Source organism: Anabrus simplex, chromosome 1 (genome assembly GCF_040414725.1).
Source record: "Anabrus simplex isolate iqAnaSimp1 chromosome 1, ASM4041472v1, whole genome shotgun sequence".
NCBI lineage: Eukaryota > Metazoa > Arthropoda > Insecta > Orthoptera > Tettigoniidae > Anabrus > Anabrus simplex.
The window spans coordinates 14,680,592-14,696,024 of NC_090265.1; the positions used below are offsets into that span (position 1 = coordinate 14,680,592).

A 15,433-nucleotide genomic window follows, 5' to 3' on the forward strand; every position below is an offset into this window, starting at 1 on the left:
TTCCAGAGTCGGCGTCATCCTCTTGGGTGGTAGTGTCCAGGGGGTCGTTGTTCTCTCCTTGGAGGTCGCCAGGATTTTCAGGGGTCTGGGGCGCCCCCGTCGTCGTCGTCGTTATCATCGTCGTCGTCATAGGTGTAGTTCCTGCGTAGCTCGTTGTCGTGGGATGGTGGGGCTCGCTAGGTGAAGCGTTGCTCGTAGCGCTTGCCATGTCGGTTTCGGAGAGGTGGTGTTCAACGAGGAGCTGCGTCTCGTCCAGCGTAGGGGCAGTTGGTGCTGCGTCTGAGTCCTCATGGCGTTCTAGAGCAGTGGGCTCCTCCGCAGGTTCGGCTGCCGGTGTTGCTGGGGGGGTGGTGGGGTCCTTCGCAGCTGTCACGTTGTTCTTGCCCAGGGGTTGGGGTGAGAGGCTGGTAGGGACTATCAGGGCAGGATCTCGGGGCTCAAGGGAAGCAGAGCGGGTGTTGAAGGATCGACCGCTAGGAGGGGTGCCAGGCATTCCTGATGGTTCGTGGATGGGTGGTTGGTAATCAAGGTGATCATCCACTTTCGTCAGTTGGTCTGTGCTTTCCTCCCCCCCATGTCTTCTGTCGCGTCCTGAGCCCTGTAGTCTGGAGTTGGTGGCCGGCTGTCTGGTGGTAGTACGCCTTCCGTCCTTGGCCGGTTTCTTCGCGCCTCGGGCACGCTTCAGGGAGGCGCTCGTCGTTGCTGTGGCGCCAGTCCGTGGTTCGGTAGCTCGGAGCTCAGGGGAGAGTTCCTGTCCTACTTCCATTGGAGTTTGGCCTGGGGGTGGCGGTGAAACGGCGGGCGGGACCAGCGAGGGAGGATTCATGGACAGAGGGAAGTCTGTGGGCGACGAAGGGATAGCTCTCCGGGGAGGGGTACCAGGCGTATCGTGCTGTTCGTCGGTGCTGCCGTAGGTAGTGAGGCGGCACCTCGCTGGGGCTTCAGAGTTAAGTGGCTCTCCAAGATGTTTGTCTCCCCAGTGTTTATTGGCCAGTTTTTTCGCATATCTGTTCCTGGATGTGTGGAACTGCAGGCCACAGCATTCAAATACTACGTCCAGTGCGCCTCCCTGCTCCACGTGGAACCTCCTCACGTGCTTCACAAGGTCTTCATACCGCTTGAAGTCTTTCTGCGGTGCAGTGCAGTTGGGGCAAGGCCACTTCGCCGTGGTGTACGGCAGCAGGACGTAGAGCCGGGTACCGACGCGCTGTTCCCCACCTGAAACTGGCAAAAAGACAGCAGCATCGGCATTCAGGCCTGGGGGAGGTGTCGAGGTAGGGTCCAGGTGACTAGGCCTGCCGCGCAGGCTGGGGGACGCCCCCGCACCGGTCGTACCCGAACACTCACCCAAGTCGGAACCAGAACTCATACTGAAGCCGTTCACTCAACGATACACTCTGTCCACAAATCTCGCAGTCTCTCACACACTCCAACCACCAGGCTACGCAGCCGTAACTCACACAAGATGGTCAATCGAGCTTGCGCAACGCTCGTCCAGCACACTCTCACACTGTCTCACTAACTCGAGCAATTCACACGATCACGCTAACACACCCACACTCACGCCACTAAGCCACACGGGCCGCCTCACGCAGTCTCAGATTCGTTCTCCTCAATCACTCTCGCACCTATACTGGGTCTCACACACACTCACTCTCACCCACCAGTCTACGCGGCTAAATCACTAGTACCCCTAAGCTACGTGGGCCGCCTAGGCCTCCACACAATCTCAGATTCACTCTCTATCACGCTCCAACACTCCCTCTCACACACGTACTCTCGCACTCAGGCACCCTTAGACTACTAAACTACCCAGGCCGGCGAACCACTCAGCTACCCGGGCCGCTTAGAAGCCTCTCTCTACACTCCCAGACTCACTCTACCCTTCTACTCTCGCTCCCACCTCCACTCAATCACTCAATAACTCTCTCACACTCGGACCCCTAAACCACCCGGGCCGGCACACCACTGGACCACCCGGGCCGAGTAGGACCCGCACTCACACTCCCACTCACTCCCCCTGTCACTCCCACACCCACTCCCGCACTCACGCACACTCACACTCACACTCCACTAAGCTACCGCGTGGGCCGCCTAGGGTGAAACCCTGCGCCGCTGAGAGCTTTGGCCGCCTCACTGGACCGTGATAAGCGCGGGACTAAACGTCTTTAGTCCCGCAGTGGCCAGATCATTGGCACGCTCCCAGCGGTAGGTAGCCGCACGCTGATCGCATTCACAGCACTTAGCGATCTAGTGAGCGCTGAACTTACCAGCTTATTAATGCGCACAAGGCAAGAACCTGGATTATACTAATTTGCCAGGCAAAAATTAAGCTGATAAGAACAGAATTTTTTATTTATAAATGCTTTAAAAGAAAATTACAATAATAATAACAAACTACACAACAATTTCATGATATAAAACTGGCATAAAAATGTCCAGAACTGTTCTTTTATAGCATGAACACTACACAACACTACACTACACTTCAGCACTAAGAACTCACTACACTGTAGTCTGTCATAATCGGTTAAGCAGTCTCTTTCTGCTACACAGTCACAACCACGGCCTCATGTGACCTTACTACCCCGGTATTCACCTTGAGAGGCTGGGGGAAACCGTGGGAAAACCCCAGTCAGGGTACTTAGTCACCTCTGTCGGACACCGGTGATGTGCTCCACATAGATGTCACGTGTGAAGCTGATAACGTCCGACACACAGAGTTTCTTGAATAGATTGAGATATTTTTTGCTACAGATGGAGCGTAGCACCTTATCATTAGCTGGGTCCCAAGATCCCAAAGACCCAACTAATATAGCGTCCACCTCAACAGATGTAAAACGTGATCGAAGAGCCGTCGCCAAGGTCGCGTATTTTTCTCTTTTGGCCTGTCGGGCATCTTCGAAGGCAGACCTCCTGTTCTCAAACGGTATAGAAATATCCAAGATCATAGCTTTTCCATTTTTTACTATGACCAGGTCAGGTCGTAGATTGTCCTGAACGACCTGGTTTTCACTAAAGATGTTGAACCTCGTCACAGCTGCCCTTTTGACCCTCGCGACTACAGCATTATGTCTCTGCTGGTAAAGTGCAGAGTACCTCATGCAATGGTTGGCTACATGAGGGAGGGTCTCATTCTCGTAACCGCATCTCCTACACCTCTTGTTGCCATTAGGTGTTGTACGGCGACTCCCATTGAGCGGTAATAGATTTAGCCTGGCTCGATGAATGAATCTCCAATCTGCGAATCTGGTATACAGACCGGTTCTCAAAAAGTGTGAGCTTGAGGGATCAGCGGCTACACAATCAATAACTTTTCCTTGGTTAGGCAGATTGATCAGTCTATTAAGGTGCTTTGACTGGAGGTTTATTCTGAGAGTCTTCAGCACCTTATGACGATCGTTTCTGTACAAGGTTTTCTCATTGATTGTAATAGATGGTACAAATTCTTCCATTTTCCAAATTGTCTGGTTTCTAGACGATGCCTTGCGAGCTTGAGTCCAGACAGATTGTAATGGATTAGAGTTCCGTCTGAACTCGCCCTCGTTATGGCCATTAAGGTACGCCGCAATGTCCTCTTGATCAGCTGGTCTACCAATCCTCTTCTGAACCAAGGTCTTCAGGTCTTCTAAGGCAAGCTCAGCAGTGCATAGATCAGTAGATGTAAGGAGCTTGAACGCATTGTCGATTAGATGGAAGTCAGAATCACTCTCAGCAACAGGTAGACCAACACAACCAGAGATGGTAGGACCATATAAGTAGTCATTACTGGCTTCTTGTGAAAGAAAAAGGGTTTTCTTAACTTCAGCCTTAATGATGTTGTCCAGTTTAGACCACTCACCCTTAGGGTGTTGGGCGTTCCTCATGATAAACTGAAGAGATGGATAGAAAAAAGCCTTCAAGGCATCAATCCTTTGCCAAGGAGCCAGCTTGGAGTGCAGGATCTTCTGAGCAGTAGAAATTAGATCAGCTAGTTCCTTGGTGTTGGAAGAGATATGGAATCCAACAGGCTTCCCCAGAAATTTCTCGAATTCTCCATCATTTAAAGCCTTTAGTTCTTCATTTGCAATTTTAAATATGGAGTTCCTAGTGCCAACTGGGGTTACACCAGACAGATGAAGACTGAACGATTTGGATGCCTTAAGCTTAATGTTAATCTTCTTTGACAGGTTTTCGATGACATTGATATTATTTTGGAGTTTAGTTGGATCATCTGACAATAGAACAATGTCATCAGCATAGGCGAGAATCTGGTGGTCTGAATTCTCGCCTTGGATTGATCTAATTATGGGGTCAATTACAAGGTTGAACAGAAGTCCACTCATTGGACAACCTTGCCTAACACCACACTCAATGGAAATGCTGTCCGTTACCCCATTTTCCGTTTGTATACGGGTCGAAGAGCCTGTATACATGTCCTTAATGATCTTCTTAGCTTTAGCACCAGCACCAGATCTATCAAGGGCCGCAAAGATCGCGTCATGCGGCACGGAGCCAAAGGCATTGGAGAAGTCAAGCCAAGCAGCTAGAAACTGGCCTTTCTCACATCTTGCTCTATCAAATTTGGTCCTGAGCGTGAAGTTGTGCTCGAAGACTCCGTCATGAGGCATAAAACCTTTTTGTGCCGGTGCTAAGATTTTATTATCAATCATCCAGGTGGTTAATCTTTTAGCTAGAACACCTGAGTATAGTTTATAAATAGTCCGCATGATGGCAATTGGACGCCAGTTGGAAATATCCTGCGGATCGCCTTTCTTATATATTAATATTGTAACTGATTTCTTCCAGTCACTAGGGATCTTCTCGTATTTCAAGCAGATGTTAAAGATACGTGCCAGCAGTGTACAGGCAGGATCGACCATCTTCCAATGCTTGTAAGTAAGACGATCGTCCCCCGGAGCTGTATTTTCACATCTTTGAAGGCGACTTTGCACTTCAGCAGGCGTGATCCTGGAAGTATTCACGCAAGGATTGTCCTCTGATGGTCGAGAATTGAAATAAGACAAGTCGCTTGTTTTCCTCTCTGCAGTTTTCATGAAGTAATCAGTTACAGTCTCTTTGTCGATGTTACACCTCCGCCCGTCATCTCCAAGGATAAGCCGCACGGCTTTCCTTCTATTGTTCCTATATAAAGATTGAATATACTTCGGGTCGTCGGGGTCCTTTTTCTTCTGAGATGAGTCGCCTTGGTGGACAGGGATTTTAACTATATTTTGAGCATCCTCGGTGACTTTACATAGAATCCCTTCGAATCTCTGCCAGTTGGTATGGGAGATTCCTTCCCGAAGTATAGCATCTAACGCCGGAACATGGACATGGAGAGGTGACTTATCGTCCACGTCAATAATAGCATTATCTTCCTGGCCTGGCTGATCGTCACCGACGGGATCTTGAACAATCTCAATATCAACCAAAGGGTCTAAACCCTCTCGAGGCAAGGCGTTCTCCTCGGTGGCATAGGAAGATTGGAGAGTCAGGGACTCGGGAGGTGTACCACGCAACTCCCTCATCATTGAATCAGTCTCAGAGAAGATGGAATTATCTGAGTTACTGATCATAAAGTCAATATCAGGAGTGGAATTCAAAATCAGGTCATCATCATGGCCAATAGTGGAGTCAACTGAGGGAGCCGTGGCCGGCCCAGACATTGTCGGCACCGGGTGGCTGTCACCAACACAGCCCTTCTGTGGAGGCTGAACCACAGGAACGTCGCCCGACCCGATGTCCACAAGATTGGATGGGCTCGGGATTGGTGCGGGCACAGCTCGAACTACAGCCCGTTCCGTAGCAGGCACAGCAGGGACCACAGCCTGTTCCGGTGCGGGCACAGCTGGATCGTCTACCCGTTCCTCTGTCCTCGGTGCGGGCTCAGCTGGATCATCAACCCGATCAGGAGTCACCGGTGCGGGCACAGCAGGATCATCAACCCGTACTGCAACCACCGGTGCGGGCACAGCTGGATCGTCAACCCGTACAGCAACCACCGGTGCGGGCACAGCAGGATCATCAACCCGATCTGCCATCACCGGTGCGGGCACAGCTGGATCATCAACCCGATCTGGAGCTTGGCCACCACCACCTCTCGTTCTCCTTGTTTTCCTCGTTACCGGCTTCGGGAGGGCCACCTCATTCTGACTGCGTAACTGCTGGTCACGGTGCCACTGCAGATGGTTCCGAAGTCCCCCGGTGGTCGGGAACGTCTTCTCACACTCCTTGCAGGCATAGGCGAAGATGGTAGCACTTTCACGTGCACGCCGTAATGCCTGTGGAGTAGAAGATCTACACAAGTGACTTGTAGGACGGAGGCCTAACTCACTACTACATTTACAACAAATATTAATTGTAGAAGTGATACGGATGCCGTGGTTCCGCTCCAAATGCCTCTCCAGGGACCTCCGTGTGGCCGTCCAGTCCTTGGCTTTGAACGTGGACCTGCAATTTAATTCAGTACAGTCAAAAAAGTCCGCAGGTGGGTGGCGGACAATCAGGGTAGCCTCCCGGCGCCGCACAGGAAGAAGAATGTCATCATCTGGGTCATCATCAATAGCACGATCCTGGAAATCACTCATAAAGTAAAAGAAATTAAAATTATATTGAAAAAGAACGATACATTACAGACCACAGCATCATGTAGTTGTGAATTCAAAGCGGAAGGCCGTTACCAAGCAACCTCGTGCAGGTGGGCAGCACTCACTAGTCAAGGCAATGGCTGCCTTGAAAGGCCGGCTGCTAGGTAACCAAGCAACTCCTTTAGTGCACCATCTAATTCATAGTTTCCATGGATTCTGAAAGTAAAACAAAATGAGGGGTAGTTAGGGCAAGCGAGTTCCCAAGCAACGCAAGTTATCTATGGAATTTAATGTAAACAAACAATATGGCGGACTTAGGGCAATAAAAATAACCAATTTAAACCCTTAAAAAATTAATAAAACCACCACACACACACAAGATAACACTAAACGCAATAAAGGACACTTAAAACTACACAAATACTCCCTGGAAACTATGAAATAAGACCAAGATCACGTAGAAAGCACACTAAAATCACAGAGCGAAACTACACAAGATCTTCACGGCCTCCTACTCATTTTAGATATATCAATCCCATTTGATAATAGAAGATCTGCTTTTGAAGATGCCAGACAGGCCAAAAGAGAGAAATACGCTACCTTGGCGACGGCTCTTCGTGCTCGTTTCGAATCGGTGGAGATTGATGCCATCTTAGTTGGGTCTTTGGGATCTTGGGACCCAGCTAATGACAAAGTGCTGCGTTCCATCTGCAGCAAAAGATATCTGAATCTCTTCAAGAAACTATGTGTGTCGGACACAATTAGCTTCACTCGCGACATCTATGTGGAGCACATCACCGGTGTCCGACAGAGATGACCAAGTACCCTGACTGGGGTTTTCCCACGGTTTCCCTCAGCCTCTCAAGGTGAATACCGGGGTAGTAAGGTCACATGAGGCCGTGGTTGTGACAGTGAGGCAGAAAGAGACTGCTTTACCGATTATGACGGACTACAGCGATGTAGTGAGTTTGTAGTGTGTGTAGTGAAGTGCAGTATAGTGTAGTGATCATAATATAAAAGAACAGTCCTGGACATTTTTATGCCAGTTTTTATATTATGGAATTGTTGTGTAGTTTGTTATTTTCTTTGTAAATTTTCTTAAAACATTGTTTAATTAAAAAATTTCTGTTCTTTGCGACAACTCTAGCAAGCTGGTAAGTTCGGTGGTCGCTAGGTGTCGCTCGCCTGCTACTGAGGGCGTGTCAGTGATCTGGCCACTGCGAGTCTCAAGACGTTGAGGCCTGCGCTTATCACGGTCCGGTGAGACGGCCAAAGCCCTCGGTGGTATAATGTCAAGCCCTTGACGGCTCACGTGGCTGAGTGGTGCAAAATTAAAAAAGGACACACTTTATGCAACCAGATTTTAAAGTGGAAATTGAACTTGTAATCAGAATAATTTTAAACCTTGTAAATTCTACATGTACAATTTGAGGCACGCGACGACCCCCCCCCCCCCCCCCCCCCAACTCTCCTCTAACTCCATCAAATACTGGCCGAGGGAACCTTTCTCAGCCTAGGTGCCGGCGCTACCGCTTCTCGGCTTTTTTTCGCCGAGATCAAAGTGTACGTGTGTTTCTTATCAGCTTAATGGGGCCTCTGACCGCTGTCACGAGCAGAACTACGCTTTGACTCGGTCTTGAGCGTGCTCTTCCATTGGCCAGAAGCGCTTGACATTATACCACCGAGGGCTTTGGCCGTCTCACCGGACCGTGATAAGCGCAGGCCTCAACGTCTTGAGACTCGCAGTGGCCAGATCACTGACACGCCCTCAGTAGCAGGCGAGCGACACCTAGCGACCACCGAACTTACCAGCTTGCTAGAGTTGTCGCAAAGAACATAGTACACTTCGATCTTAGCCAAGAGGCCGAGAAGCGAACACTTTGATCTTGGCCACATGGCCGAGAAGTGGTAGCGGGGCGCGTTAAAAAGCCTTTAATAGTAGTCGAATGGGGTGCCTGGGCGTGGTACGCACGGCAGCATTTCCTGGGAAGACGTTTCTAAAGTAAATATTGGCGGAAAACTAGTAGTTCGTTTGTTTAGGACTTCGGCTTGTGTTGGCGCTAGGGGTGATAGGTGAGCAGTAGTTTCAATGTCACATGGCATCGCATAGTGCGCAGTAGTAGTACAGGTAAGGGCAAGACGGCGTCAGAGATTTGCGTGACGTGCCACCTGCTGGGGAGAAGAGGAAGAAAGGAGCCTGCTCCATTTGACTTTCGGTTACGTGTGCGCGCTCTGTTGGCGGTTTGCGCAAGCTGCGACCCGGGCGGCGAGGCTCGTTGCTTGGGCCCATTTGACGCCAGGAGTGAAATGAGTGTCGAGTGTGAGATAGCGGTATCCTGTGTCTTAGTCGTGCGTTTAGGGATGTGATCCTCTCGTCCTAGAGAGGTGCGCCCTATTAGACCGTAGGTTAATGTATTAAAACCATCACGGGCTGGTTGTAGACTCTCCCTGTAGTTTTGCAGCCCCTTTTCGGTTTGGCGAGACGAAGCGGCGCACTCCTCATACTTACCTGGCGTAGGGGTTACCGTGATCAAGAAGGCGGTTCCCCCAGGGTGAGGCCCTTGCATTGCACTTCGCTTGGGTTGACCCCTGCGAATATCCCTAATGTGGATATCTCGGGCGCGTAATTTTTGGTAGTCGGGACTGCGTTCGCGCTGTCCCGGACATTTTAGAAATAAACCAAAGAATTGTGACTGGAAGGGGTTCGATACCCCAAGGGGTCGGTTTATGTACTTGTAATTGTTTACAGGAGAGAAATAAAGGTTTGTGATTTTTGCACTTCCCCATGTTTTGCTGAAACAATTCCAAACAATATCCTTGAGCTGTACGGTGTGAGGGCATACTCCTGCCTGCTGTTAAGAAACGGAAAGCCCGTTTCTTGTAACGTAGCAGAGCGGAGGTTACCCTTCAGATCGTAAGAGTATCTCTTTCTCCCTGTTCACAGACGTTTCCATTCGGATGAGTGTGTGAACTTTTTTTCCTTTTTTTTTTTTTTCGTGTATAAAAGGTCATACATACCGCTAGGACCCTTAGAGAGATTATTTTTCGTTTCCTCTTTTCTTCTGAAAAAAAAAAAATCTTTCTTCTTCTAATTGGCAATATTTATAACCTACAAAAGAGCTACAGAGGAAGAATTGAGACCAGGAATAAAACAAACGCATGCATGGATATGGATTTTTTATTATTATTATTATTATTATTATTATTATTATTATTTCTACTTCTAAGAAACAAAAAGTTACCAGAATATTCGACTTAGTTTTTGCTTTTATCTTGTTTCAGGGTGGACCGAACCAGACTATACTAAATTCTGGCCAATGGAAGAGCACGCTCAAGACCGAGTCAAAGCGTAGTTCTGCTCGTGACAGCGGTCAGAGGCCCCATTAAGCTGATAAGAAACACACGTACACTTTGATCTCGGCGAAAAAAAGCCGAGAAGCGGTAGCGCCGGCACCTAGGCTGAGAAAGGTTCCCTCGGCCAGTATTTGATGGAGTTAGAGGAGAGTTGGGGGGGGGGGGGGGGGGGTCGTCGCGTGCCTCAAATTGTACATGTAGAATTTACAAGGTTTAAAATTATTCTGATTACAAGTTCAATTTCCACTTTAAAATCTGGTTGCATAAAGTGTGTCCTTTTTTAATTTTGCACCACTCAGCCACGTGAGCCGTCAAGGGCTTGACATTATACCACCGAGGGCTTTGGCCGTCTCACCGGACCGTGATAAGCGCAGGCCTCAACGTCTTGAGACTCGCAGTGGCCAGATCACTGACACGCCCTCAGTAGCAGGCGAGCGACACCTAGCGACCACCGAACTTACCAGCTTGCTAGAGTTGTCGCAAAGAACAGATTAAATGTTTTTTTTATTAAATATTTAAATATTTACATTTCAAGCGTTGACATATACAATATATAGAAAAGGCTGCTGGTAGAGTTGAACATAGGTATTTACAATGCAATATGATTTGGTTGCTGGTGAGTCCACTATTATATCAATTGTTTGAGTCCGTGTGGCTCTTGCTGGTAGGTGCTAAGTATAAAATAATCTAGATTATAATACTTGGGTTTAACCCGGAACTAGGCATGCCACTGTTCATTCGCGCACTCTTTCAGCTTAGGTCATCAGTGTCGCGTTTCACTTGGTGTTCTGTTCTAAGATGTAAAGGCATCTGGAAGTGGTCCAACGTTCTCCCACCCTTGAGTCCCCGTGACCCCCTTACAGGCCTAAGTGGGATTGAGGTTGGGTGGAGGTGCCCTGCCCACTGTTCACCTAGGACCATATGTTAGTTGGACCCTTCCAGTGCGCTAGGCATTTGGCCTGAGCTAAATTAATTCCTAGTTGACACGACCCTGATGTTGCCTATCAATTGCTCATCCATTCATGCATACAATACACAATAAAATAAGAGATAGTATTTACAGGTCAGCTTATTACAATGGACTTATAAGTGTTTGGCTTCGTACTCGCACTCATCCATACTAACAGACATACAATGCACTCGTCCATACTAACAGATATACTTCATTCGGTCTCACATTCTAACAGCATTCATTACTTCCTTGCACACCCACTGATATACACAGATGTACACTACCTATAATACATACAATAATACACAGCCACAGAAAATAATTATATCCAGGTATATACAATTAGCATAAGAAAACACTCGTTCACTAGTGGAGATTCATTCATTCAGTTGCGCAAGGGCGCTCCACTTTCACTTCACAACACTGACACAGATCACTAACACACGCACTGTCACCACACTTGGAGTGTTCAGCACCACACTGCAGCCGCTCAGGTGTATTGCCGGTGGCCAGTCACGTGCTCGACGTAAATGTCTCTAGACCATCGAACTGAGTCAGACACGCACAGGTTGGCCATCATCTTAGAGTAGGACTTGCTGATGCCCAAGTACTGTAGCGTCTTACTGTTGGCACCGTCCCAGGTACCGAGCGAGCCCACAATGAAGGCGTCCAGATTCACAGTGTAGCCGGCGTCACGTAAAATCCTCGCAGTTGGCTCGTACTTGGTTTTCTTCGACTCACGTGCCTTCTGTAGCGACTCGTACCCATCATCAAACGGGATAGTGACGTCGACTATTGTTATCACCTTCTTTTCCTTGTTGATGACTACCAGGTCAGGTCTTTGAGCTCTGATGTCCTGAGGGATGTTAGTGCCTGACCCGGTGAGCTCGTCGAAGGGAACCTGTTGGTTCTTGCGGCATGCTCCCGACCTGGCAGGTACGGCTTTGGCAACTCTGTCAAGGATCGCGTCGTGCCTCCTTGTCATAGTGGCTAGATGTGGACGGCAGTGGTTCATAACATGGGCCGTCGTCTCCTCTAATTCGCCACACTTGCGGCAACGGCGGTCGTTGTTAGCCCTGTCGTATCTCCAGCATCCGTTGAGGGGCAGCACTCCCAGGCGGGCACGGTGTATGAACCGCCAGTCGGCGAACCTCGTATACCTCCCAGACTGTAAGAAGTGATTAGATGGGATGTTCTGGGACGAGGTTCGTATAATCTTTCCCTGATCAGGTTTCAATGTCAGTTGATGGCGATAGTGCTCCGTGAGGCATGAGCGGAGGAGTGCTGCCATGTCGCGACGCGATCCTTCATCAGCGACGCTAGTGACGGTCTCTGGGTGGGGGAGGTGAAGCTCCCATCTCTTGAGCGTCTCTGCCCATCCCCATCGTAGTCCTGGGATCCTCTTCTGCATCCGGCGGGTTGCCGACCTCGCGTATGACCAGAGTGTGCCTACGTCTCCCGAGTCCCTGTCGAAAGGCTCCTCCATGGACCCGGAGAGGTAGGTGGCCATATCCCTCGGTGATGGATCCTGCAGGATCCTCTTCTTAACGGTGGTACGGAGGCCCTCCAGCGCGAGCTTCGCGATGCTTTCATCGTTAGAACTTAGCAGCCTAAAGATGTGATTAATGGCTGCCAAGTCTGAGATGTCGGCTATCGGTGGAAGTCCAGCACCGCCTTGACGCGTTGGGATGAACACGATCTCAGCACTTGCACGCTGCGGAAGGTTGAGGACAGTTTTAGCGCCGGTCTTGATTTTCCTGTCTAGCTGGTGGAACAGGGTTTTCTTCACTCGGGACGACCGTAGCGTAAACTCGAGCTGCGGGATGATAAAGGTGCGCAGGGCGTCGAGTTTTTGCCACGGTGCGAGGAGGCTATTGAAGACTGCGTCGACCTCTCCTTCAATCCGCTCGATGGCTTTATTCGGGGTTTGGTCCACTTTCAAACCCGTTGGGACTCCAAGGTGTTGGTATGAGTCCCCTTCTCGAAGAGTGTCCATGGCTCCCCCGGAGATGGTGAATCCCGTGGCGAGAGTGGTCTTCTTCCTCATGTGGAGTGTGGCACATTTTTGCGGCTTGAATTCGAGGCCGAGCCAGCGCGCGGTACTGCCCATCCTCTCGAGCATGGATCTCATATGCTCCTCTGACCTGGCTATTAGGGCGATGTCGTCTGCAAAGGCCAGGACAGATGCGGTGTAGCCTCTGATGTCGTATCCATGAGTCTTACTAACGTCGGTGGCGGTGCGAAGGAGGTATTCCATCACGATATTGAAGAGGATCGGTGATAGCGGGCAGCCTTGCCGGACTCCCGCGTTGAAGGGGATGGGGTTGGTGTCACCCGTCGTGGACCGGATCCTGGTGGTGCTACCGGTGTATAAATCGCTCACTATGTTGACGAGGTGAGAGCCTGCATTGATGTCGGTCAGTGCCCGAAGGATGGTGGAGTGGGGCACTGACCCGAAGGCGTTAGCAAGGTCAAGCCAGGCGATGACGACTTCTCTTCCTGTTCTTCGAGCATCCACCAGGATTTCTTGAAGCACAAAGTTGTGCTCGATGCAGCCTTCTGCTGGCATGAATCCCTTCTGCTGGGGTGAGATGATGTTGTTGGCCGCTGCAACCGAACCCAGCCTAGCTGCAATGATGCTGCAGTAGATCTTTCCGATGGTGTTGGAAAGGGCTATAGGCTAGAGGCCGAGAAGCGATAGCGTCGCGACGCAAAAAGCGTTTGATAGTAGTCCAAAGGGGTGCCTAGGCGAGGTACACACGCCATCATACCCCGGAAGGACGTTGCGAAAGTAGAAATTGGCGGGAAACTTGTAGTACTCTTTGTTTCGTCTTGGGCTTGTGGAGGCGCTAGGGGTGGTAGTTGAGCAATAGTCCCAAGGTCACACGGCATCGCATAGTGCGGAGTAGTAGTACAGGTAAGGGTAGAATGGCGTCCGAGAGTTGCGTGAGGAGCCATCTGCTGAGGAGAAGAAGAAAGGAGCCTGTCCCATTTGACTGTTTGTGACACACGCGCGCTCTGTTGGCGGTTTGAGGAAGCAGAGGTGCGGACGGCGTGGTCCGTTGCCTAGGCCCATTTGACGCCATACTCAGGGGTAGCAGTGAACCGAGTGTCGAGATGGAGAGGGCTGCGAGTAGTTTGATCCGAAAGTGCAGGGTAGTGGTGTTCGTCCGAGGGAAGTCGCCGCTTTTGACCGTTGGTAAAATGGGGCATAGAGGAGAGGCTGTAGGCTCCCCCTGTCGATATGCGGCCCCTTATTGGTTTGGCAAGTCGTATAAGCGGGGCTCGTCATACTTACCTGGCGTAGGGGTTACCGTGATCAACAAGGCGGTTCCCCCAGGGTGAGGCCCTTGCATTGCACTTCGCTTGGGTTGACCCCTGCGAATACCCCAAATGTGGGTATCTCGGGCGCGTAATTTTTGGTAGTCGGGACTGCGTTCGCGCTGTCCCGGACTTTTTAGTAAAGAAACAAAAATTTGTGACAAAGGGGTTCGTTTTGGTAATTGTTTAGTGAAGAGAAATAAAGCTTGTGATTTTTACACTTTCCCTTGTTTTGCTGAAACTTCCGAACAATGTCCTTGAGCTGTACGGTGCATGAGGGTATACTCCTGTTGCTAAGTTACGGAAAGGTCCTTTCTCATAACGTAGCAGAGCGGGGGTTACCCTTAAAAAAAAAAAAAAAAAAAAAAAAGAAAGAAATACATCCTCCCTCCCACTTTACTGACTATTCCGATAGGGACGAGTGTTTTGACTATTTTGTCTTCCCCTGCAAGGTAAACGTCTCTCTCTCTCTCTCTCTCTCTCTCTCTCTCTCTCTCTCTCTCTCTCTCTCTCTCTCTCTCTCTCTCTCTCTCTCTCTCTCTCTCTCTCACTCACTCACTCACTCACTCACTCACTCACACAGAGAGACGGAGAGACATACATACATGCATGCATAAATAAGTATGAACCTATGTCCGCGACCATTACAAGAGCTTCTTCTTCTTATTATTATTATTATTATTATTATTATTATTATTATTATTATTATTATTATTTGGTGACTTACCCACAAGAGCTTGAGGGCAGGAGTGGTGACAATGAAAAACAACCACAAACATACATATTTTATTATTACATACATACATACATACATAACATTATAATAATTAGGGTACACAGAATACGTGTTTAACATTACAGTAGTGAGAAAAAAGTCAGACCAACAAACATACAAGGAAATAAACAAAGACATAGGCCACAGTACATATCTTACATCGATACATAATATTATTATTATTATTATACAACATTTTAATAAACAAGTAATAAAATGAACAAGTACCAGAATATTGAACTTATTTTTGTTTTTTTCTTTTAGGGTGGGCCGATCCCGACTGTACTGCAATGCCGGGCCAACCCGTGACAGAGGTGGAGCAAGCCCCTAGCACTCCGTCGATTTCCAAAAATAAGTTTAATATTCTGGTCGTGCGATGCACGACGTATCAGATATTAAGCTGATAAGAACAGATACTACACTTTGATCTTAGCCAAGAGGCCGAGAAGCGATAGCGTCGCG

The 15,433-nt window shown here is 49.2% G+C and overlaps 3 non-coding genes across 3 annotated transcripts; 2 read left to right on the forward strand and 1 right to left on the reverse strand.

Annotated features, from left to right (window-relative positions):
- Window positions 1–9,070: 9,070 nt before the first annotated feature.
- Window positions 9,071–9,232, forward strand: LOC136859036 (U1 spliceosomal RNA). Its single transcript, XR_010858796.2, has one exon. It is a non-coding gene; the product is annotated as a U1 spliceosomal RNA (small nuclear RNA).
- A 4,933-nt stretch (window positions 9,233–14,165) lies between these two features.
- LOC136858972 (U1 spliceosomal RNA) lies at window positions 14,166–14,327 on the forward strand. Its single transcript, XR_010858736.1, has one exon. It is a non-coding gene; the product is annotated as a U1 spliceosomal RNA (small nuclear RNA).
- A 904-nt stretch (window positions 14,328–15,231) lies between these two features.
- LOC136859106 (U2 spliceosomal RNA) lies at window positions 15,232–15,424 on the reverse strand. Its single transcript, XR_010858859.1, has one exon. It is a non-coding gene; the product is annotated as a U2 spliceosomal RNA (small nuclear RNA).
- Window positions 15,425–15,433: the final 9 nt, after the last annotated feature.